Source organism: Parasteatoda tepidariorum, chromosome 10, assembly GCF_043381705.1.
Source record: "Parasteatoda tepidariorum isolate YZ-2023 chromosome 10, CAS_Ptep_4.0, whole genome shotgun sequence".
Taxonomy (NCBI): Eukaryota; Metazoa; Arthropoda; class Arachnida; order Araneae; family Theridiidae; genus Parasteatoda; species Parasteatoda tepidariorum.
The window spans coordinates 33,378,328-33,401,926 of record NC_092213.1 but is presented as its reverse complement, the minus strand read 5'-3'; the positions used below and the strand labels follow the sequence as shown (position 1 = coordinate 33,401,926).

Here is a 23,599-nt window from a genome sequence, read left to right as displayed (position 1 = left end):
AAACTTTCAATATGGTTTAGAAATCTGTAAAATCAAATTGCGTTTGAGTTTTCTCTTATTTAATTAACTTTTCGCCTCATGATATGACTATTAAAAAATATCATATTTTGATTCGTGTTTTATTAAAGGCAGGAATTTGTATAAAAAAGAGTGAACTTTTTTACAAATCCTGGAGAATAAAGGTCTAATTTAGAGCAAAATGATAAAAAATTATTGTAAAGAAGATTACATAAGAATAGTAACTTGATTTAAATAAAATTTGCTAGTAACTAAAAAATTAAGGAAGGAAATTTAAGCATTATATTGAAAATAAATAGCTCAAATAAAATTTTTTATATATTTTTTTAAAAAACATTTTCGCTTTAATTTTATCATGTTCTTGATATTTGTAAATGTGCATTCCTTTGGTCTATGAAAATTTATAAAATTCCTATTAAACGTTTCTTCTGCCTACATTAATCTTTACTAATTTACACTGGCTTTAAATCAGTGTTTTTCTAGTTATTAATCATTTAGGACATAGTGTAATGTTCACTTCGAACATTTCAGATATTTAAAAAAAAAAATTCTTAATTCTGTTATATTCTCGATATTCATAAATGTTCATTCCTTTTTATGAACATTTATAACATTTTCAATTAACGTTTTGCCTACCTTCATGTTTCTCTACTATATGGCATTGATTTTAATTCAGCGTTTTTCTAGTTAACAATCTTTAAGTATCTAATGTTATTTTTATTTCAAGCACGATGCACATATTGTTTTTTGTATTTTATTTTTGTTCACAAACAATCTTTCTTTATAATTTTATAATATTTTCTATATTTGAAAATGTGCATTCTTTTTAATGAAAATTAAAATTCTCATTAAACGTTTACTCTTCCTTCGCGATTCTTTACAAAATGGCATAAATTTTTATTCAGAGTCTCATCACTCTAAATTAAAATTTATTATTGAATAACTTTATCTTAAAGCACATGATATATTTCTTATTGTTATCATGTATAAAAGAAATTTTTCTCAAACTTCTTATAAATTAGATTTTTTTTTTTCACATTTGATGTCATAGTTAACTATATTTCATTTAGACTTTAATGAAAATGTATATTCTTTCTTGTAAAGCTATAAAAAAACATCTTTTATTTCATCTAACTGCTGTGAAATGAAAAACTATGATGTTTTATATTTCGTAATTCTAAAGTATATTTTCACAAAAACTTTAAATTTTCTTTATATATANTATTTTAAAAACTATCTACTCAAATGTTTACTCATACAACTAAAATTCTTAAACTTTTGAAATCTGAATCTTATTTTTTTATATTTTACTTATATATTCTCTTTTTGATACAGTGAGACTTAATGTACATTTATCTGAAAATACCTTGTTGAATATATGTTATTATATCGTTATTCTCTTTTATATATCGTTGTTCTTTCTTTTCCTTTTCTTTAAAAAAAGAAATCTACTACTATGCTGAGCTAATATACCGAGAAACGAAAAAGTAGAAATATTAGTATGCTATTCTTTATTGAATAATATTTCGAATTATACTCTCGGGGAAGAATTCTTAAAAGGGAAAAGAGGAGAATCATTTCACAGAAAGAATTTTATTCCCTTTCTATGTCTTCGGAAATATTTTACAGAAAAGTTGACTTTTATTTGTATCGAAGCTATATAAACTACAACTTAGGTAGATAAAATGCAAGAAATTGGAGATTTCAAGTAAGTTTTGTTTTGACAATAATTTATATAGAAGAAAAATAGTTTTTATTAGAAGAAAGAAGTTTTTATATACTTTTATAAACAATTTTATACAAAAATTAAATTATAATAAATTTTAATATATTTATGCAAATTTTTATGCCTGAGATATTCATAACTTATATTGAAGTTTTATTAAATGGTTTAATTAAAAAAATATTGAAATGCTGGAAAAAGTTACCTGGTTTTTAAAATATTTCAATTTTAAAAAACTTAAACTAATTTGTATTTATTAATGGCATATCTCTTTTTTTTACAATCATTAAATCTGTATAAATTATTCTGAATTTGAAAATTTATTTTTATCTGCGTTTAATTCTAAATTAATTTTATAATTTTTTTAAAATCAAATTGGATTAATTTAAGGATTTTGCTGAATTTTAATAGTAAAAAACTACGCCGAAATTTAAAACAGTCACTCTAAAAATTTTATAAATTTGAACTTGTTTTTTTTTTTAATTTTTCTTTATAATTTTATTTCTAAACCATGTCTATTTATTGCGGATTGGTAAACATATTTTGTCAAAATACTCATAATTAGAGCGACGCAGATGAATAATTATGTTTAGAAATGTTAATTTTTATATTATTTAATAAATTTAAAGTTATAAAATTTAAGGTTTCTGTGTAAATTTTTTCGTGAAATCTATAGAAAATGTTAAGTGATTTTGCTTGGTCTTCTTGCTTGAAGCAGCAGCCTTAGATAAAACAATATTTTTATAGAAGAAGTATATTAGCAAAATATGAGGAAAAACCAAAATTTCAGAATAAGTCTTAAATTTTAATTAAAAATTGCGATAAATTAAAATGGTCCAAACATAGGTGAAATAATAAATTTAATTAAAAAAGGAATCAATGTATTTAAATATCTTTCTTTAAACAATTGCTATCTATATCTATTAATGTCTTAAAGATTTAGACAAAATATAAAGTATAATTCCTTTAAGGAAAATATAGTGTCAAAAATAATTTTTAATTACCATTATTTTATTACACGTCACGCGTGTTTAAAAAGAACATTATAATTTGATAAATTATTTCAATGCAACAAATATTCTAAATGTAATGCTTCTCTCTGTTTCTTAATTTTAATGGCCAAATTATTTGGAATATTAGATGTCAATATTTTAGCTCAATGAAACAAAGAGTTTAAAAGTATAGTATTTGGTAGATTCTGGTTTTATTTAAATAAAGTATTATAAAAATTCCTTTTTATTGTCAGAGCAAAAAATTTAAGCAAAATTATCGCACTGTTTGGCATTGATATTTCTGGTAAAAAAAAGAAGACATAATTCTGATTAATAAAACCGAAATTTACGGTATTTAATCCATTCATTTACTAATTTTTTTGTTCATATGATAATGGGTTACCAGAAATTTTGGTTTTCAATATTATAGTTCTTATTTCAACGCATTTAGTAAAAAATTCAAAACTTGAAAGTAAATTTAATCGAACAAATGGTTTTTATGCCATGTTCTTAAGCATCAACATAAAGATATCAAATCTTATCACATTTATCAAATTTTATCACAGATTATGAAACCATATTTTATTGCTTATTTTACCAAAATCTTTACCAAAGTGTCCCGATAAAAATTACCGAGCTTTTAGGTGTTCCCATGGATCTAGATGCACAGTAAATCTTTGCATATTCTAGTAGTTTTAACCATGCTTTTTTTCTTATTGTAAATAATGAATTTCAGCATGCATCTCAATAAATTATTTATCCAAGCCTTCAGTATTGCTTAACGACTTGAATATTTAAATAAACTATTAAATAATAATTATTCACTTTTGAATTATTAAAACTAGTGAATAGTAATTATTTTATTTTTAATTTTAACAAAATAAATTCCAAAGCGCTTCGGTAAAAATTACCAAGTTTTTTGGGGCTCTCATAAAACCAGAAACACGGTAAAGTGTACCATATTCTAGTAGTTTCGACCATACTTTTCTGCTCAGTGTGAATAATGAGTTTATGTATACACTTTAATAACTTATTTCTGCATGTTTTTTATGTTTTGTTCGATGACTTATCTTTTAATAACCGAGTGAATAATTATATTTCACTTAATTGAAATAAAGAGTCTGAATATATTTCACTAATTAATTTTAAATAGTATTTCAAAAAAATTATTTCTATCGCAAATACTTTGAGAAAATTTTGAAAATTAATATTTCAATTAACTGAAACAAGGAGTTTAAAAACATAGTATTTGGTATGATCTGTTCTATTCAGTTTAATATCACGAGTATTTTAAAAATATACTGATAATTCATTTATTCTATAGTAAAATTGTACAGTTTTATTGCTTTTAAGTTTCGTATAAGAATGCAAATACTCATATTGAATATTAAATATTAATAAATCAATATAACAAAAAGACAAGTCTGAAAATATTTAAATATATTATTCTCGATTTTCTTACATGCAATATTTTCAAAGTCAAAAGTATTTAGAAAAAAAAAATTTGTGTTAATATATCCTTTAAATAAAAAAAAAAGATTGCTTAAAATATTTGCATACATTATTCTTGATCGTCTTTTACAATTTTCTTAATGTCACAAATATTTAGATAAAACATAAATTGCACATTATCGAAAAGGACTAAATCTTTTGAAGTACTCGTCTTACAGATATTTTAATTTTTTTAAGAACCTCTCTTCTAAATCAGAGCACATTCCCCGGAGACGAAACATATTAAGTGTTGAAAAGCGAAATAAAAAGCGCAAACGAAAACATTTTTTCGCAAATAACCTTTCTCCTGAAAACAATAACATTAGAAAACAAAAATTGCCATTCTGCGAGAAAGCGAAGGAAATCCAGATAGTTGGCACAACAAAGAACACAAAAGTAGCGACATAGTTTGAGTCTTCATTTTCGAATCAAGCCATCTAGGAACCTAGAATCCCTCCCCTCTTCCCAACTCTCTTGGAAAAATCTAGGGTCGTAATTAGCAATGACATTCGCACTTTGTAGTTTTCTAAATCGCATATTGGAAGTCATCATCGCTTTCAAGGAACTTTTTTAGAAGTTCTGGTTCCAGTTCGACAAACCAGTCTCCAAAAGAGGTTCTACTGTCTCCTTTAAACATTAAAGAAGTCGGGTAAGGCAAAGCAATGATAGAATAAAAGAATCGCCAATGTAGCCAAGTAAGAAGAAAATGTTCGGAAGAGGACAATTTGCATTACTATGTCAGCGGGAGTTTCTGTACTATTCTTAGGGAAAAGTAGGAAAGAATTGATGTCCGTAAATGTGTCAGAGCGTTTCAGGCTTCTTGCCGATGAAGAAAAGTAGAGAACAATCGATAATTTGCGTAAGATTTCGAATACAAGAGCCTCGATTTTTTTTATCACTATCCTGGATAAGTGTCAAGATGTCAAGAGAGGAAAGAAAAAGAAAAATTAACGGAAATTCTTTCCGTGTGTTCGGAAATTTCTGTTTGCAGAGCAGTCGAGCTCTTCGTAGGTTCGAAATTAAAATGTCACCCGAGAGCTAATACCTTCAGTATAGCAATGCTTTTCAAGGATGTTATTTTATTTACATTACGTTCGCAAAACTGTTTCCATTTTTGCTGTAGATTTTATTTTCTAACGTGACTGATCTTGTCGCAAGGAGAAAGACCGAATGAAATTAATTTAGCGCAGCTGTTGAATTTGAGCTCCGCTATTTACTTAAACTGAAATGTATTTATACCGTAGAATAGTAATTTTCGATATCATTTCCAGACTTTATTAAAAAAGAATCAACTGAAATTTTATATATTTTTTACATTTGTTTATGGCTAAAAGTTATTTAATCTTATGTATGATCTGTATCATTTCAATAATACTCAAAGCCCCTTTTAAAGATACATTTAAACTTTTCAAAATTTTTATTTTTAATAAATTTTATATGATATTAAAAATAAAATTTTTCTCTAAAATTTTGTCGATTTCAGTAACTATTAAATGTATAAATGGGAATCTATTTTTCCTTTTATTTCAAGTCTCAAATTGTAAAAAATTCCAAAGAAGTACCGGAATTCAAAGTGCCGGTACTTTTTACTGTAAAATCCATTTCTACTGGAATCTATACCATATCTGGTATACCGTAGTCAGTTTTTACAGTAATAACCACAGAAGTATTCTAATTAAATAAATATTTCTGAAATAAATTGTGGTACAATATTTTACAGCAGAAATGATTTTTACGATTGATGCAACCTAAGAGCCAGTACCTTATACAGTAATTTGACCGGGAGTTTTTTACTACAGTGCACTCTAAAGTAGTTTTTTGAAAAGTATTAAGTTTGTTTAGGTATCCATTAATTAATAAATTTATTTTCCAAAAAATATCAAACTAAATTAATTTATAAATTATTGTATTTTCCCCCCAAATACTTTAGGGTGACTTTGACGCTTTCGTTTATAGTTTAAGTTTTCGTCAAAGTATAAGTTTGTTTTGGCATCCATTAATTAATAATTTTATTTTCCGAAAAATATCAAACTAAATTAATTTATAAATTATTGTATTTTTTCCTAAATACTTTAGGGTGACTTTGACGCTTTCGTTGGCACTTTACAATGTTCACAAAAAATTTTCCGAGAATTTTTTCTTCTTTTTTACTTTCCTCTGATCATCGATTGTGTTGAAAAGTTTCTTTTAAATATTATCAATTGATAAATTTTTATTCTTAAAGTATTTCTGAAAATTCAATTATATAACTAGTTTTTTTTAAATCAATTAATTTTAGATTTTTATATTTTTTTGACATTTTACATTGCAATTTTTTTACAAGGCTAATTTTCTTGTAGAAGTGCCATAAACTAAATTTGTGAAGCTGTTGAAATGAGTTTCGATGTTTACTTGGAATGAACTGCATTTATGCTTTACAATAATAATTTTAAGACTCAATTCAACGTTTTATTAAAGAAGAATTGCCTACAATTTTCATTTATTTATTTTATTTATTTTATTTATTTTATTTATTTTATTTATTTTATTTTATTTATTTTATAAAATTATATACTCTTTTTTAATTTCACAGTGTCAAAAAATATTAAAAAACACATTGAAGGTGTACCTTTTTCAGTATGAAATCCCACCCTTACGAAGTTCTTCGCAGAGCCTGAAAACAAAACGTTAAGTTTGTTTTATCATTTATTAACTCGTTAATTTGTATTCCAAAAATATTTGATTAAAATCAGTTTGATATATCTTTTTTTTTTGTAAGTTAAATAACTTTATATTTTTCATTTATAATGTGCCTCAAAATTTTTCGATTTTTTTAGAACGTTGAATTTGTTTGTAATTAATTTTCTAAAAATGGTTATATTTTTTTAAAAACTCGAAAACAGAAAATATTTTATTAAATTCAGTTGTGAAAATACCCTTTCATGTAAGTTAAAAAAATTATTTTTTCATACTTTTTTGACATTTGTAATGCGCAGCAAAATTTCTGTTATTTTTTTTTTAAAAAACGTTGAATCGGTTTGTTATTGAGTTTCTAAAAATATCTATACTTTTCTTTTCAAAAATTTTAATTCAGAAAATATTATAATAAATTCAATTTTTTAATCGATTCATTCATAATTATAGATATAATAACTATAGATATAAGAGTTACAATTAATCCAAATAGTTATAAATTTTGTTACATTTTTTATATTTTCGTAGCGTTACCTGATTTTCCAAATTTCTTTTTAGTGCTTATTTTTTTTAAATTTTTTTTTTATTTTACAGCTTTGATTTTCTCATTTTCAAGTCTGTTTGATTTTTCATTAAAAAGTAAATATTTTTGTCTCAAACATTTCATCAAATTCAATGATTAAAATATTATTTTTATCTTAAATGATTTTAGATACAGATAGTTTTTCAAGTTTTGAATTATGCCATTTTCCACGAATTTTTTATGCATTTATTTATTTTCTTTTAAAGGCGAATTTTCCGGAAATGGTTACTGAAAATGTTTTATCACAACTTCCAAATTTACTTGAAATTGACTCTGTATATTTTTCTGAAAGAAATTATAATAATGATTTCAATACTCCTTTTAAAATTTAAACGACCCAGTTATGGAAATAATTAAGTGGAAGCTGCAAAAAAATTTTAAATTCAATTTTTACCAATTAAGTCATAGAAACTTTTTATCCTTGACTTAGGTCTCGGTGCAGCACAAAAGTGTAGAGGGCAGAATACCTCACTTGTCTAGACAGTAATATCCGTCACGTAAATAGATATAAGTAAAAAATTAAACTTCTTATTCATAAAATTCTTATAAAAGACAACATGTCTTACAGCTTTTGTTTTAGTCTCATTCACTTCATACCAAAATTACATATGAAACGATTCTTCTTTGTCGCTAAAAGAAATTTAAAATTTCTCCTCCTTTGACTCTTTCCCTCCTAAATAAATTCCAAAATAATAATTTTAGATAAAGCTTGCCTCCAAGGATGGGGTGAGCTTAAGATATTCATATTGAGCCTAGCACGTAATTTTTAAAACAATTTCCAACTGTGTTCTACTTATTATAGCTTTGAGCGTTTTTTTTTCCACGTGGGAGTAATTAAGCACAAAAAGTTATTATTTTTCATAACTTAAATATGTTTTAAATATACATTAAAAGTGCACGACTTTAATTATGCAATCTTAAGCAATAATTTTTTTTAAAAAACTCCGTATCTATTTTTTCGCGGCTCACAAAATTGATAACTTCGAAAGCGATGAGGAAATTAACTTACCAATCAGTGCTAAACATATTAGAGTGCCGATGAAAATCTCCAATTTGGCTCAATTTTTATGCCTTGAGGAAAATCAAAATAATTTCCAATTTTTGAAAATTCTTACAAGCACAAAGCAGCGTTGGCGCAATTTTAAAAAAAAAAATATATATATAAANGTATTTTATCTTCGAATGGCAGGCACTGAACTTTATTCGTTTCGCCTTAGAAGATGCCAGAGGTGTTACTCGTTTCTAGTTACCCAGTGGGCACTTGTGAACCAAAGAGTAACATTGCCCACGCCACACTGCCACAAACCAGTTCATAGGGTGGGCCACATCCCCACATCACACACAACAGAGGACAACACAAGAGAGAGAAAGATCCATGCCCAGAGCGGGATTCGAACCCACAGCCATTGGCTTCGCAGTCAGGCGCGCTAACCGCGCGGCCACCTGCCCGACATTTTTCAAATATTAGAAAGAAAACGAATTAGATAACAAGCATCTAGTTATTCACTCGGATGTCTGTTAACTGTCACAAAATTGTGATTTTTCTTCATTTTAGCATTTTTCGCCATTTTTTGTTAACTTAGAGGGCTCTATATGAAGATAGAAAATCTTAACCTAACTAACTATTAAAAAAACTATTATAAACTCAAAGTAGCTATAAAATTAGCATATTGTTTTCCACCAACAGCTTTCGAAAAACAGCCCTACTCTAAAACATGTATGAAGGGTTGATTAAATATGATTAACGAAAAAGAAAAAAAAAAAAGATTTAATATAACACAATAACTGTCAACGCTAATTCTGCATATCTCTAACTTACTCCGTCTCTCTATACTTTATGGATTACTAAGCCATTCGATCGAGAGCGATAAAATTTGGCATACTGATAGTTCGAAGCACGGAGAAGGTCATTGTTGACATTAGAATACGTTATTACGAACCGTTCGAACGGGGAGAGCGATAAACGAAATGGAATTTTCTAAAGCTTTAGCCATTCCTTTAAATTAAACTGTAAGCAATTCTATTCTTTTAAATATTTGAAAGCTAAAATTAGTAATGTTTACAAGATTATGGCTCAATTTGATCGTAAATATAGTTTATTTGAGCGTACTTAAATAATAAATTATTTTTATTCGCTATATCAGATTTCTATGAACAACGTTAACGTGGAAGCATAAGTGGACTATGCCACCAAATTCGTATTTCTAAAGATATTTGATACTGCATGTTTATTTTGTTTATAGAAATTCTCTTAAAACATGTTTCTATAAAAGTAAATATTTTAAAATCAATGATAATTAAAATGAAAAAAATAGTTATGTAATGAATGGTGAAATTAAGGAAAAAGTGGTTCTAATTCGTTTAGGATAAATGAAAAAAATGGCAATACTATTATTGAGCCGATGATGCACAATGAGATTAGGTAATAGGTACAAAATGAAATAAAAAATACAAGTTATGTACTAAAAAGCAGAACTAATTAAAAAGATACTTCCGTAAAATAATATATTTTGTCTTTATGAATTTTATCGGAAAATGTCATTCTGTTTTATGCATGACTTCGCAGTGTTACTCAGCACCGATTTATGTTTCTTTCCATTTCTTTTTTTTATTTTATTCATCCCATACGAAGAAAGGGTATTCAGCTAGTGACACAATAAATTCAAATCCTAATTTTCTGCGTTTATTTGATTTAAAAGGTTTTTAAATTTAAATTGACGGTGAGATTAAATTTTGAATGATAAATATCGTTGCAAGCTTTGGGAAATGCTCATCAAGAAAAGTATTTTCAAGCAAAGAAAGTCTCTAACTCTTTGATACCCATTCTTTCTAGTGAAAATCGCCAACTGATAGCCATTCGCGATGCAACAAGAAAAAAAGGGAAGAGAACTAAAATACTTATTTTTCGTTCAAGGAAAGACTGCGAGTCGTTTTAAACTGATTGAAATTCTCTAGCGACTGATTTACAAGATTCAAAAAAAAAAAAAAAAAATGTAGGAAAACGAAACAGGCAATATCTATAGAGCCCGCCTTCTTGGCTTCTTTTTTCTCTCGCCAACGCACGAGCAATAAATTCAGTTTCATTTTAATTTTCTCTACGTATCACACAGAAAAAGGCACTTTTTTTCGCTCTCTTTAATTTAATCACCTCTCTCCGATACAAATCTAAGGAGTTGAAACATTAGAAGAATGTGCAGGGGGCGGGGAAATGAAATTTTACAGATATTGCACCTACGGCACAGAGTCGTTTTTGTAATTGAATATTTCTAGCTGAAATCAATAAAATCGTCTTCATCACGATTGAAAATTGCATATAATATTACTTTTTATTACTTCCTTTGTGTGATTACTTTCTCTAACATAAGAGGCGGGATGTTTTCTTACGTATATGCTACTTTTTAATGAATATATTTTCGGTGTTTAATATTTTACAAGAATAGAATAATATTGAGAAACTCTTCGCTTTAAAGTAAATATTAAAAGCATTTTTGATTAATTTTATGTTGATGAATTTTTCAGCAGTGTTATCTAGTTTATGATTAAAAAGTTCTTATTGTTTGATTATACGGAATTCGTTATTGGTTAAATATTAAAATATAATTTCGGAAATTCTTCGATAAAAAATTATGCTTTAAAATCAACTATTTCAGCTCGTTAGTTTTTGATATTGATTTTGTAGGAATTATATTACACAATAAAAAAATTTATTAACAATTTAATAATAGATTAATTTACAGCAAACATTTTGGGAACAAGGCTTATGGTTTTCTTACTGTATGTGTATTAGCTTAATATTTGTACACCAGTGACTTATTAATGCTCACACACTTTATAAATAAAATCATTTTTTTCCTTTAAAAATTGAAGCTGGAAATTGCATTAAAAGTATTCGTTCAATTTTAATATGAATGTCATAATCCTTTCTTTGAGGTGAGCTTTAGTCGCCATTTTGAATTTTCTAATTGTGAGGGGATTAAAGAGTAAAAATTAATTAAATTTAAACATTGCCTTTTCGACAAGGAAGTTTTATTTATTTATTCTTATACTGAATAAAATGTAATGCAATAGAACTAATAGCATTAAAGTTACAAGGAACTTATGTATAGAGAGAAAAAATTTTGATTTTGACCTATTTGCACTTAAAACTCTTATGACTTCTAAACTATTTGTCCCATTGACTCAGTTTCGGTCTAATTTTCTGAGTGAAAAGTGCGCAATAATCACTTACTTAGATAATGAGTATCTAAGTAAAATAGCAAGGATTAAGTTTCATACTCTTTGACTCCCTTCAGTCAATTCAAAATAGAGACTAAACATCCCTGAGGAGGGTTAAAACTTTAGATATTAATAATTTGCTTAAATTTTAACTTTTCAGACAGTTTCCAGTTTCCTCTAATTTTTTTCCTCATTTTATTTAGGAATTGGTAGAATGATTTCTGCAGAAAATCAGGAAGCACGCCATGAGACACTAGTGCTAGTTTAATATATATTTGTCACACTAATATAGAGAGTATTTTGAAAATAAACTAATTAACTAATTTTTAACTAATTAAGAGCATATCCTACCAATCGTTTAGTTTTGATAAACGTAGAGCGTAAGTGTAATCTAATAAAACTTTCTGATTAATTTCTGAATTTAAAAAAAAATATATTGCATTAATAAATTAGGTCTCATTGTGAAAATATTAGCAATGCATTAGATTAAAAGAAGGTAAAGCAAAATTTATTAAATGGTGACGTAAATTTGGAGAATTAGAATTACATTCTGAGTATTCAAGATTTGACAAGGAGAAGATGATTTCAATATATGATAGTATAAATTTGGTGTAAGTTCTTAGGAGTATCCCATCTCTGATAAGATAAAGCTAAATTAAATTAATGGTAATATTAATTTACTGTAAGTTAGAACAGATTTATGAGTAACCAGTCCGCGATAAAGTTAAATTATTACACGATGATAAAAATTCCATGTGAGTTAGAATTAGTTTTTGAGTATTCAGGATGAGATAGGGGTAAAGCTAAATTCAACGTATGACGGTATAAATTTGGTGTAAATTAGAATTTTCTTAAGAGTATTTTATCTTTCGTAAGGGAAAAGCTAAATTGGTAATATAAATTAGCAATAAGTTGTAGTAGCTTTGTGAGTAACCAGTTTGTGATTAAGTGAAAATAAATTAAATGCATGATGGATAAAATTCCATGCAAGTTAGAAGTGGTTTTTAATTATTAAATCGTAAAGCTAAATTCAATGATGGTACATATTCGCTGTAAATTAGAAATGTGATAGAAACATTCAGGTTATGATAAAATAAAGCTGAATTATATAAAAGGTAATAGATGAGCCGCCTTCCAATGAAGTAAACCGGCTGCGAATCCCTGCAATGGCTGGTCGATGCGAATCCGCATCCAGCTTGCACCGACCACAGTGCTGACGTGAAATATCCTCAGTGGTACACGGATCATAGGTTAGAGTCCTTTTGCCGTCAGGCTAACCATGGGAGGTTCTCGTTGTATTCATCTCCATGTAACGCAAATGCAAGTTAATCCATCAAAAAAGTCCTCCACGAAGGCAAAATTTCTCCCAATACTTGATCCAGAAGTTCCCTTGTGTTTTGGATTGGGTTCAAAATTGTAAGGCTACGGAGTTGAACATTAGTAGCAGTAAACCCAAAAATTGGGTCGGCTGTTCAACGACGGTTATAAAATAAAATTATTTTTAAAAAATGATAATGGATGGTGAGGGATGGTGAATGGATGGTGAAAATTCCATGCAAGTTAGAATTGGTTTTTATTATATAGGATGCGATAACGCTAAATTCTGTGATGGTATAAATTCGGTGCAAATTAGAAATGTTATTGAAACATTTAGGTTGAGATAAAATAAAGCTAAGTTATATAAATATTAATAGATGGTGATGGATGATGAATGGATGGAAATGGATAGTGAAAATTCCATGCAAATTAGAAGTAATTTTTTATTATATAGGATGTATTAGGTAATATAAATTCAATGATGGTAGAAATTCGATGTAAATTAGAAATGTTATAGAAACATTTAGGTTGTGATAAAATAAAGCTAAATTGTATAAATAGTAATAGATGGTGATGAATGGTGAATGGATGGTGAAAATTCCATGCAAATTAGATGTGGTTTTTTATTATATAGGATGCATTAGGTAATATAAATTCAATGATGGTATAAATTCGGTGTAAATTAGAAATGTTATAGAAACTTTCAGTTTGAGATAAAATAAAGCTAAATTATATAAATGGTATTGACAATTTGTAATATGATTATTTTGTGAATATTCATTTTACGATAAAGTGAAATTAAATTCATTAAATATGATGATAACGTTCAGAAACAAGTGAAAATTGCTTTAAGCACACTCATGGTGTGATAAGTTTAAGTAAAATTCAATGTCTGATGGCTTAAGTTTGAAGTAAATTGAGATGTTTTTGAGAGAATTTTGAAAGTGCTTTTTAAAAATCAATTATATGTTAAAGCTCAATTCAGTAAATTATGATATAAACTTGCAGTTAGTTAGAATTGATTTATGAGTATTTTAAAGTCAAATTGAATTCAAGGAATGGTCTCATAAATTGGAAATCAGTTAGAATTTCTTCGTAAGTATTCAGGCTGTACTTCGAAATGCTAATTATTTTAACACGAAACTTTACATAATTATTTCTGAGAAAAATATGAAACTGAATGGTTAGTTTTCAAGAAATATCAAGCTTCAAATAGCATTTTTAATCACGGTTATTTATGAAAGAACTTACCTTTAAAATTTACTCACTTATTTGAGCTAATTGTATAATTTAAAATAAAATTTTAAGTTTTTAGAACAACTTCAGGTAGAAGCCTTGCTAGTAACAAATTAAACTTTTTAAACTTAATTCTAACTTTTTTGTTTGAGCAACATAAAACATAAATAGAGAACCAGCAATAAAGACTTGGATATTTTTAATGAAACGTAATATCATTTATAATTTATTGTGATAATAACTATTTTAATATTAAAAACTGTTGTTAATAATTAAAGAAATGCATTTTTTAGGGGGAGTTAGGCTAAAAAGTACTTACTCGTTATGTTGAAAGTCATGTTTTTGCAATTTAATGTAGGATTGTTCCTGGACACATAATTTCAGCTTCTTGCATTTTGTAATTAACTTCCTTGAGCCTCTTGACTCCTAAAAAAAAGAATATCTATAATCAAAATTTCTTTGAAGTGATCAAATTTCGCAAAAAAAATAAATACAATAAAATTAATTAGTAGGTTAATTATATTTAGCTTCGTTTCAACGTTTTAGTTGAAAAAAGAGGATAAAATTAATTGTTTTTCTTCAATTCTTAAAAAATATTGAAGAAAAAATGAATATTTAACCTTCTTTTGTCTATTATTTCTCAAAGTTTCCTTAATATAAGAAAATTTCACAGACAGTACAAAGACGACCATATTTTTGTTTAGAAATTTAATAAGCACGTAAATTGTATTTAATTTTGAATTTAAAGTAGAAGATAAAATTTATTAATAAAAGAAAAAAATTATTATGTTAAAATATTAAACAGCTTCCAAAGGGAAGCGAAATTTATTAACAGATTCTTCTTTACAACTTAAGATGTTTACTATTGATTTTCTCAGTTGTTTTTACGTACTAGTAACAAATATTAATTCCACATTTATTACCGCAAGCACATGACATATCATTGCTTAATTAACTAAATTCCTAAAAATATTTTTAAAGTATACAAATTCGAATACAATTTCAAAATTATAAATTTTTCGTAGCAATATGATAGGCTTTATAATTAATTATTTCAATATCTATTTGCTTCAAAGATGTGAAAAAAAGTATATGAAATATCTTTAATAAGGAAAAGGAAAAACGAATAGAAATATTCACATCAATTAGACAAAATATATTTTTTTCTGGTATTCACAATAAATAGTTGTGTTACTAAATGTTCCGAACATTATACACAAAAAATAATGAATATAAGCACCATTGTTTAAAATATTGAAATTTAAAATTTATTTTATCTTCACTGTAACAATATAAAGGAGCCGTAGTGGTTCATGAGATAGAGTGTTCGCCTCCCAATGAGTTCGAATCCCACCGATGACTGGTCAATACGAATTCCGCACCCGGCTCGCACCGCCCACAGTGCTTACATGAAATATCCTCAGTGGTTGACGGATCACAGGTTGGAGTTCCTTTATCGTCAGATTAACCATGGGAGTTTTTTGGAGTTTTCCTCTCCATGTAACGCAAATGAGGTCAGTTCCATTAAAAAGTCCTAAGCGAATGCAGAATTTCTCCTAATACTTGATCCTGGAGTTCCCTTTTCGTTTCGTTTAAGTTTCGTTGTAAAATACATCATATTATCGCAGGAATAACTTTTTAAACGCAAATAATTTTCACGGGCTGAATGATAAGACTATGATATACTAAGTCCCATTTTCAAATTGCTCAGAAAAGCATTTTTATAAAGAAAAAAATCACAGATTTTGAATATATTGATTGATTGAGGTCGCTTTAATCTAAGAAGTTTTCGAAATTTGGGAAGTACATTTTCTGGAAATAATATTGAGGCAAATTTTGGTTCAAAACTTCCCTCTAGGATAAATTATAGTTTATCTGAGTTCTCAAGTCTTTCAATTTTTTATTTAAACTTTGGTGAAATACTGCCAGTATTAAAAGTCGATGGTTCGTTATATAAGTCTTAAAGTCAAGTCCTATTCTTCATTAATTTATGTGTAATTATGTATAATTTACTGTATTATTAATATAATTCATTAAATATATTTTATATAATTATTAATTTATATATAATTTTATTGCAGTTTCCGGGACATAAATGTAATTTTTTTAATTCTGCAAGAATTATTTTATTTTCACGAAGCAAACATTGTAGTAAATAACATTATAGATATATATTTTACGTAGAATATCATGAAATTCTCAACTGCATTGTAGATTTTGATGGCATTCATTTTGTATAGGAGCTCAGAATTTCAAGAATTTTTTGACATTATAAATACAGATATTTTGATTTTTTAGAACTTTTTCAGGTGATTTTATAGTATTTATTACTATACAAAATGTCATTGAGAAATAGCGACTTGTACATACGCTCTAGGAAATACACTGTAAATTGTCCCAGATCAAATTATGGTATAAAGTAGCGTCACTTCTGGTGCATAATCCGTAAAATCCATTTTACCGTAAATTCCATTTTTTACTTTAAAATGTTTACCGTAATTTTTGCAGCAATATTTATTTTTTTAATTAGAGGGATTCAATGATTTTACGGTAATTATTACTGAAAAACTTACTGTATATCAAATTTTTGGTTCCCGTAAAAACAGATTTTACTGTAATTTGATCCGGAAATTTCTTATAATATGTAATTCATTCTTCATACTTCATACTTCATACTTCCTCATTAATAAAAATACTTCAAATTTTGAACCAAGGAATATAATAGCTAAAATAAACTGTAAAAATTGGACAAACTTTTCTTTTAACTTTAATAAGTAAAGAAGCTATAAAACTTTAGTTTACTTCGATAAAAATTATTTAAGTTCTTAAAAAAATAGCTTAAAATCAAATTAAAATCACATGAATTAGTTACCATCAAACTATCAAGAATTGGTTGAATTATATTATAAACGGTATATTTAAAAATAATTATTAAATTATACATATTATAATTGGTAAAATTGTACGTTTTATAATTAAATAAATTTTTATTAATAGAGCTATTATTGATCAGAAAATCATTCAAACTATGCATAAATACTTAAAAATACACCTATTTTTAAAATTTAATATAAACAAAAGTTTTTTTTTAAATAAATATTTAAAATAGAATCTATTCATCATATGAAATCCCTCAAAATATATCCTTAACAGCGTTGCATAAAATCTTCCATCTTGAATGAAGGAAATGGAAGAGAAAAAAAATGCCGAAATTTACAGGTATATTTTTATTTAGGCCATCGAAAGTGAACTATGGGATGCTTTTCCGGAAACTTTGGCGGAAGTTGAGGATCCCTTGTCCTACTTTCGAACACTTTCACTCTAACGGAGCTGGATGAAGAAGAGAAAAAATCACTATCGTAACTTCCGGTTCATCTGCAAGGAGTTCCTGAGGAAAGGCAGCAGACACTTCTGCAGGCAATACCTAATCATGAGCTCTCGAGAGTCACGTTACTGATAAATAATTTTTTTTTAAAAATATAATATGAAATTACGGAATTGTATATTAATATTTTAATTTTATTTATTTTGAAAGTTTTCTTAATGCACTAAAAAGAAAGTAAGATCCAAACTACCAGAATATGGTAAAATTTACCATGTTTCTGGTTCCATGGGAACATCGAAAAACTCTATAATTTTTAAAGAAGCGCTTTGGTAAAGCTTTTAGTAAAATTAGCAATAAAATATAGTTTTATAATATGTGATAAAATCTGGTAAATGCGGTAAAATTTGGTCATTTTATCAATGCATGGAATAAAAACCATTTATTTGGTTAAATTTATTTTTCAGTTTTGTATTTTTGCTAAATGTGGGACAATAAGAACTAATTCAGTTTCACGTTTATACTTAATTCAGCTATTATTCTGTTTGTTTGTTTCTTTACTATAGGTATTTTTACGGTAAAAGTACTATTCGATATTACTACGATAAAAATACCGTCACTTGGAGTGTAGGTAACTTTTTACTGTAAAATCTATTTTTACCCGAACATGTTACGGAACAAAAAAATCTGATATACCGCAATAATTACAGTAAAATCAGTGAATCACTCTAATTAAATAAATATTACTGTAAAAATTCGGTTTAATATTTCGTGGAAAAATTTATTTTACTGTAAAAATAAATTGTTATTACGATAAAATTTGTTTAGCGAATGATCTCACAAAGCGCCGAAACTTTGTACCGTAATTTGATCCTGAATTTTTTACAGTATGTGAATAAAAGTCTTAAGTTTAAAAGTCCATTAAGTTCAACCAATAACTTTAAAATATAATTAGTTGGGTGTTTCAATAAAACCACATTTCGTTGTTATAGAAGACAATAATTTTGCTACATTTTTCAATGATAATGAATTACAGAATTTTAATATAACATGTAAAAAAATCAATATTTTTCTCATTCCCTAAAATTTAACTGCAGATCAACCACGCTTTTCAAAAAGAATAAGAACTTTATAATAGAAATCGATATTTTAACTTATTGGAAAATAATTTCAGCTTCCATTAAACTGAGAAGAGATTAAAATAAAATAACATCACGTAATGATTTTCAACACTCATTTCGATAGTATTCCCGCCAAAATAAACAAAACAAATTATATTTAGTCTTCTAACTCATTTCGCTCTTCAGTATTAGAATCCAAAAAATGTACCATTAGGGAATTTCATAAAGTTTCTAACAAAGAAATGCCAACCAAAAAAACAAATAAATAAATCGCAAGAAAACATAAAATTTCCCATTACTGAAACCTAAATGAATTAATTCGAAACTGGAACGAATAAAAACTGTCGCATTTAATAACCGTTACCTTTTTTTTCTGTTATTTTTTTAGAAATAAATAAAATCACAAATAATATAATACACCAATGAAACTGTCTCAACTGAAAAATCACTACTGCTTCATCCGATTTAACTCAACGGCAGAACGGGTCGCATAATGGTTTTTGGGAATTATTAAATTTTGTTACTTTTACTTTTTGTTTTTATCTATCCTTTTTTGCTGCACATATATGTTTTTTTTTTCTTTTTTCAACATCCGTGGCACTTTGCCTCCCTACAATTACGGCGCATTGATTTCACATCATCTCATGGCCTTTCTTATCGGCCTGTTGGAGGAATTGGAAAAATTTTCATTTTTTCCCCTTCCATCGCTTGCCCGTCTGTGCTAAGGAGAACCGTAAACGCGCCACAAAGAATTGATTGATTCAACCCCTTATCTGAATGCTTGATGGTTTCTGTCTTGTCCCTGCCACCAGAGGGCGCTAATTTTTCTCTTGTTTTGACTACGTGTTTTGTTTATCTTACTATATGACATCTCTGCCTCACGATTTCTACACAGTTTTTTTAACAATGTTTACAATTGCTAATTAAAGAGCTAAATGTACTAAGTAACGTTTTATTAAATGGATAAATAAATTATGGTAAAATTATCTTGTTGTAATAATTATTCTGGTTAAAATACCATAACGTTTTGACTACGTGTTTTGTTTATCTCACTATATGACATCTCTGCTTCGCGATTTCTCAACAATTTTTTTAACAATGTTTACAATTAGTAATTAAAGAGCTAAATGTGCTGAATGACGTTTTAATAAATGGATAAATAAATTATGGTAAAATTATCGTACTGTAATGATTATTCCGGTTAAAATACCATAAATCTCGTTAAAATGGTATTTAAATCATTCAGTTGGTAATTTTCCCGTCCATATGACTTGCCGGAAATTCTGGTTTTTAAGATTATAGTTTTTATTGCTTCATATTTAATATGAAATACAAAACTGGAAGATAAATTTAACTTAATAAATGGTTTATATACCCTGCTCAAAGATTTTATAATAAATTTACCAAATTCTAAAAATATTGACCAAATTTTATCACATATTATAAAACTATGTTTTATCAATTTTATCAAAATCACTAACAAAGCACTTCTGTAAAAATTACCAAGCTTTTTGATGTTCCCATAGGGCCAAAAATATAGTAAATTTTATTATATTCCGGTAGTTTTGTTATGCTTTTTTGCTCAGAATAAATTTGACTACATTAGATTTATAGTTTATGCGTTGACAAAACAAAATAAAGAGTCTGCATAGCCTTTATTTCGTGTTTGAAAGCATCCAATCGGCGATATTTATAAATCACAAATATTCATCTAAATTATCAGCATCATCGTAGTCATGTCGTTTTAATTTTCTGCAAAAAAGGAGGTTTTTCTTAGGTTTCCCTGATTTTGTTTATCACTAAACGCACTTTGAAGTATCAGAGATAGTCACCAAGTATTTTTATCTGCAAAGTTCAAAATATTGACAAAATAAATTAAAGTTGTATTAGTTGTAAAGTAAGTTGTAAAGTTGTAAAGTAAGAGCTTTCTCCGAAAATCTCAATTTTTTCGAAAATACACTTATAACTTTCTTCCATTAAAAACTCCAATGCTTAGTCCTAATAGACGCCTTGTGCAATTTTTTTTTTTAAAAATTTACTGATCAAAACTTTTTATACACTATAGCTTGAATTTGCCAAAATACAAATTATTGAAGGCCCTATTTTAAGACATTGATCAGATTAAATATTTCTTAGCTTAGTTGGGACATTTATTTTAATACAGTAAACAAGAATCTATTTTAAATTAAATTAATAGGTTATGCTCTTCAAAAAGTTTGCTTTATTAAGTCCATAAAGTACAGAAAAAATACTTAAATGTAAAACATTTAAAGCATTAAACTAATTTTGCATTTTTCTGAAATCCTTAAAACTGTTCTCTATTTTTTTCCTCAAGTCGTATCATTTCTGAAAGTTGTGGCTTATAATTATTATTAGCATATAAATTATATTCATAACTAGAATTTTTTTTTCTTCCAGAAACAACTCTATTATAATTATGTTTGAATTTGAAATAGAAAATTTCTTGCTAGCCAATTAACGACCGTCAATTATTTAATCTGTTAAAATGAATTTTTTTATAAAGAGTAAATAAATATTATAAAGATCTTTTATTTTCGATCTACTAATAAAGGATCCTAAGCGATGTATTAAAGCAAATTTAAGTTTTAATTTTAAAAATGAAACCCTACGTTACAAGAAACACTACATTTTGGTACTTGTGAACATAATTTCTTCCATATGTTTGTTTCAATAAATGAGCGTCACTTGTGATGACACTCACGATTTCTTTCAATAGGTCCTGTAAAACTAAGTGTCTTAGTAGGACTTGGCTCTATTGCTCATATACAAGCAATTAAAATTAGCTTTTCTGATATCATATTTCAAAATGATTTCATGGATAATTTTCACAAAATTTTAGCTAATTTTTAGCTGTAATGAATTTCAAACAATTATTTATAACTGTTAGTTCAAGTTTTGCCAATTATAAGGCAGAGCCCTTAACGATAATTATCAAGATAATGCACAGAAAAATAATTCTGGTAAAATTACCACATTTTATAGAAATGATATTTTTGGTCATAAAAACATATTCTGGTAATAAAAACAAAAATATGGGGCATTTAAACCATTCATTAGATAACTTTTCCATTCATATGGTAATAGTTTACCGGAAATTCTTGTTTTCAAAATTATTGTTTTTATAACCACATGTTTTGTAAGAAATATAAAACTGAAAAGTAAATTTAACCGAATAAAGGGTGCTTTAAGGTATCATGATGGAATTACCAAATTTCATCATATATTATAAAACCACAATTGATTGTTAATTTTACCAAATTCATTCCCCAAGAGCTTCGGTATGAATTACCTGGATTTTTGGTGTCCTCATAAAGCTAGAAACACTATAAATTTTACTAGATTCTAGTAATTTAGATCATACTTTTTTCTCAGTGTGCAAAATTTCGTACGGAAACAATAAGCCACAGTTTGGTAAAAATGTAAAGCGTTAGAGATCTGCTTTTTAAATATCAGAAAGATTTCTCCAATGCTTCATTATCTGGGCTCATAAACATTTTCAAACTTGAGAATTTTACATTAATTTTCGAAATTTTAATTAATTAATAATAACTAAAAATTTCAAATTATTATTGATTAATTATAATTAACTAACAGTTTAAATTATAATGAATTAATTTTAAGTTATAATTAATTAAGCATTTTAAAACGTTATTAAATTTTCAGAACTTGAGCTATTCGCTAGTGCTGAAGTTTACATAATCCTTTACGGAAAGATATGGGTTATATATGATTTAAAAGTATAGCATTCTTTCGAGTTTAAGATAATTAAACTGTGTCTTTTTCTCTTCTGAGTGAGATAACTTCAAAAACACCCTTAAGATAAAATTCATGCAAATTTCATTTTCGCATGGATTTTGTATAATTTAAGTACACCTTTCTTTTTTCATTCTCAGTTGCTTTATGAATCTAATTTTTCAAATTTATAAAAGAAAATTTTAATTAAGAGTATTTTGTAATGCCATTTTTAATCATTTCTTCTAGAAATTTCCCCTTATACACTGTTAAAAATTTTAGTGTATCTTAACACCTAAAATGTTACGAATTACTTTTCACCAAAAGTGATCTAGTGACATAGATAATTTCTGGATATAATAAAACACCAGGGCTATACCTAAGCTGCAATAAACGTGAACATTATGACACTTCGAAATTTCTTACAGTTAGTATTCATGCCTCAGATCTCTAGTCAATTGATCTGATAACTATTGTATCGTGTAATAAAGTTTAAGAAATATGACAATATGATTTAGTTTGGGACCATACTAAAACTGTAGTAAATTTGATTGATATTATGTTTAATCAGGCTCCTAAGTTTTTACCAGTGTGCCAATTTGGTTAACTGTATTGAAAACTTTTTAATATAGTAAAAGTATTTATTTTACTATATTCTTGAAACATAGTATACCTCTAAATATTTAGTATATCTCGAAAACAGCATTAGAATATTAATGCTGTTTTTATTTTAGCGTATCCATTTAAATTTAAGAATTGAACATTAAAAAAGGAAAGGATCAATACCACCAGAAGTTATTTTCCCAAGAATTTCTTCCCCTATCTCAAAATTGTATGGCCAGCAATTTTCTGAACCTGGAACCAATACAGTTTTCTCCAAATTAAAATCAAATTATATCTAGGGTGGGAGGGTGGGGAGAGGTGAACAAAACCACATGACCAAGTGACCACCCTCCACTTTTACAGCTACCTAACGCAATTCGAAAAGAGGACACAAACCACCCCTAATCCCATGAGGTAGGGGGGTTAAAGAAAACGGGAGGCTCGGTAATCGATGACCATTCCTATTTAAGGCGTATGTCTTTATTTTTCTGTATATAAAAAAAAATTAAAATCGATTTGGTAGGCACTGTCTTCTTTTAATGGGAAGACATT

General features: G+C 27.0%; 1 long non-coding RNA gene across 4 annotated transcripts in view; it reads right to left on the bottom strand.

Moving 5' to 3' along the window:
• LOC107437847 (uncharacterized) overlaps positions 1–23,599 on the bottom strand; it is a 336,010-nt gene that overhangs the window by 145,678 nt on the left and 166,733 nt on the right. For all 4 annotated transcript variants that reach the window (XR_011638002.1, XR_011638001.1, XR_011638004.1 and 1 more), the window contains one exon: positions 14,568–14,674. This is a non-coding gene — a long non-coding RNA (uncharacterized lncRNA). The remainder of the gene's footprint in view (positions 1–14,567; positions 14,675–23,599) is intronic.